Consider the following 3,671-nt stretch of genomic DNA (forward strand, 5'->3'; position numbering starts at 1 on the left):
AGGGGAGGGGAGGGGAGGGGAGGGGGGAGAAAGGAAATGTCAACAATGTCTGTCTAGTACACAGTATCCATCTCCACATGTAGACAGCCCATCTCCTGTATGGAAAGACAGGTGCCTTGTCTCAGGTGACTGTCTCAGCATAATGCCCGACAAACATGCTTAGAAAATAGGCCCATAATCCCTTATCTACAATTCTACGACGCAGCAGCTCTGACAGTGAGGATGTGTTCACGGCTCACCAGGGGAGGCTGTCTGACACAAGGCTGCCTGCTCACTGCAAATATTCACCCACGCTACTACGAAGATCATGATGCTTGATAACATGATGCTGCCTAAGCTGTTCCACAACGAGCACTGTATTCACTAATTTTGCTCTAACATCTCAAAACTTCCAAAATTCCAGAATCTTTCCTGGCCCCAAGATGAAGGTATGGCCCTGTAACTGTTAAGCGACGACAGGACAAGCACAGTAGAAATGGTGACAGACCAGTGATAAATGGACAAGGGGAGGAAATGCCGGCCCTCACTGGTCTCACAAGTACCAGTCTGGATCGAGGCACTTTTCACTCCACAAGTCATGCATGGGCCGGTGCGAGGCCCTGCCGGGTGGGGGGGCGACAAGGGAGCACTGTCTCACTCACTCAGAGCAGGGACCGCAGTGGGCATGAGAGGGTTTATGGCAGGGCACATCCGCTCTACGGAGCCCAGACCTGAGTGGCAGCACAGCCGCACAGCACCCGGGGTGGAGAACGATGCGTCTGAGCATTGGTGGAAGAGTCGGGATTTTTTTTTTTAATATCTAGAATATATAGACAACTCAAAAACTTGCACAGCAAGAGACTGGGAAGGTGGCTCAGTGGTAGAGTGCCTGCCTTGCATGCATGAGGCCCTGGGTTCCATTCCTCAGCAGAAAAAGCCGGAAGTGGCGCTATGGCTCAAGTGGTAGAGCGCTAACCTTGAGCTGAAGAGCTGAGGGACAGTGCCCAGGCCCACAGTTCAAGTCCCATGACCAGCAAAAAAAAAAAGAAAGACAGAAAGAAAGAAATTGGTGATCAGCAGGGGATGGGCAGGGAAGGAGATACCTACTCTGTAGTTGGGGGCACCACTGGGAGGTGAGTGGGCCAGAGGGAGGATAAAGGAAGTCAAATCTGTCAAAGTAAATTATTTGTAACAATAAAGAAAAATAAGGAACCCTGCTGGACTTCTATTTCCTGGGGGACACAGAGCATGGTAGAGCGGGTGAGGTGGATTGGAACACATGTACACGTAGATGGAGATGTAACAATGAACCCTCCTACCATACAACAAAACATATTAAAAATATACATTGTTATTAACTATGGATATAGATAAACCTGGAGGATATTATGCTGAATGAAATTCTCCAGACACAGAATGTAAAACCTAAAAAAGTTGAAATTGAGGAAACAAAGGGCTGGGCTGGGAAGGTGGCTCAGTGGTAGAGCGCTTGCCTTGCATGCCTAAGGCTCTGGGTTCAATTCCTCAGCACCACATAAGCAAAAAGAAAAAAGCCAGCAGTGGCACTGTGGCTCAAGTGGTTGAGTGCTAGCCTTGAGCTGAAGAGTTGAGGGATAGCGCGAGGCCCCCCTCCCCCCCAAAAAAAGTCTCATGGGCTTTCCTGCCCAGGCTGGCTTTCAACTGTAATCATCAGATCTCAGCCTCCTCAGTAGCTAGGGTTACAGGCATGAGCTACCAGCATTGGGCTAACTTTTTGTCGGTCATGGGGCTTTGAACTCTAGGCTTGGGCGCTATCTCTCAGCTCTTCAGCTCAAGGCGAGCGCTCAACTGCTTGAGCCACAGCGCCATTTCCAGTTTTCTAGTGGTTAATTGGAGGCAAGAGTCTCACAGACTTTCCTGCCCGGGCTGGCTTTGAACTGTGATCCTCAAATCTCAGCCTCCTGAGTAGCTAGCTCGCCTTGAGCTGAAGAGCGCAGGGACAGCGCCCAATCTCAGCATTCAAGCCCCACGACCAACAAAAAAAAAAAGAATTTTAATAGTGGGAAGGACTTAATCATACAAAAACTGTTTAGAAAGAAAAAAATCAGGCAATGTGATAAACAGGAGGAATGACAAGGAACTTTTCATTACTGCTGTTAGTCACAGTAAGTGGATTACCACTATACTCAGCTCACCCAAACTAAGGTCATCCTGCCAACACGAAGGGACGTGCAGAGTGTGTATTAACTGCTATGGACACAGGGAAAGGGCCACTGTCATGCCCCAGAGAGCTCGGCATTCTGGTCTGGGAGGCCTGGTCTCTTCCCCCCTTACGAAATGACTGGGCCCATGGCACCTCCCTTCCCCACGCAGCACCCACAGTGCACGCAGACTCCCCAGCGGGGAAGGAAGTGGTTTGCCAAACAACTATTAAGATGCACAAATGGAGGGATATTTGGAGCGGCTGCAAAAGCTCTATTAGGGATAACAAAATGGGTAAGTGAATCTCAGCCTCTTTAAGGTTAAATACTCACTTGGGTGAGGTTAAACAACATAACAATAGACTACAATAATGAAATGGCTTCTCAAACTTTTCCACCAAAGTACCCCCCAAAGGCACAGCAAAGAGAAGGCTGAGGGTAAGCACTCTGAAGCAACTCAAGTCATGTGAAGCCTTCTGTGTTGTATTAAAAATTCAGTCAGTTTACGCTAACCTTGGAAACAGATCCTCCTCCATCACTCCTACCCAGTTTCTTTTGGAAACAGAGGCTCTGTTTCCCCTTGCAGTCCTGACAGTGAGGACAGAGAGCCAGCCCCTCCCAACTCCTCTGCCACCTCTTGCTGTGGCACAAGTAAGTGGTAGCACGGCCCCAGCTCCTCACCACCATCCCCATCATGCTTGGCACTGTAGAACAAACCTTCCCCCTCAGCTAGTACTTTCGTCCACCATGCCCACTGACCACTCTAGCCGAGTTCCCCATTGCCAACGCGGAAGTCAGCACACACAACCTGCTTGATGAGCAAAGAGCTTTGCATAACGCTGATATATAACCAACCCCACCACCCCAGCCTTTCCACACGGCTATCTGACCACCAACTCACTCTCTCTACTTAAGCCTCCAAAAGGCACTCAAACTTAGCAGATTGCTCTGGGCTCCGTAGATGCCACCCGCCACTACAGCTGGGGCCACAAGGAAACCTCCTTCTTCACACAGCCCCATCTGGTCCACCAACACCATCTGGCAGCCCACTCCACCTTCCAAATAACTTCCCAACTGCAGCCACCTCTCACCTCGTTCCAGCTACCTACTCTTTCCGCTGCTTCTGCAACATTGCAGATTCCAACCCAAGGTCTCCGTACTTCCTGACCCCCTGCCTTCAACATCTCGCCAGGCCTTTACCTGCTCCCTCTCTCAACTTACATGCCACTTACTCAGAAAGATCCTTCCTGGAAAATTTACCAGGAAAAGACTCAGCCCACACTCTCTCATAAGCCTGTCTCCCTTTCCTTCCTAATACTGCTCTTCAGTATTAACTGATACAATTACTGGTTAGTTGAATGCCTGACCTCGACTAAAATAAACTTCAAGCATGCATGAGCCTTGAGCTGAATTGCTCAGGGACAGCTCCCGCTCCCAGGCCTAGAGTTCAAGCCCCACGACTGACAAAAAAAAAGAGATCTTTCATGCGATTGTTTCTTACACATTTATAAG

The sequence above is a fragment of the Dipodomys ordii genome, unplaced genomic scaffold (genome assembly GCF_000151885.1).
Source record: "Dipodomys ordii isolate 6190 unplaced genomic scaffold, Dord_2.0 Scaffold2, whole genome shotgun sequence".
Classification (NCBI taxonomy): domain Eukaryota; kingdom Metazoa; phylum Chordata; class Mammalia; order Rodentia; family Heteromyidae; genus Dipodomys; species Dipodomys ordii.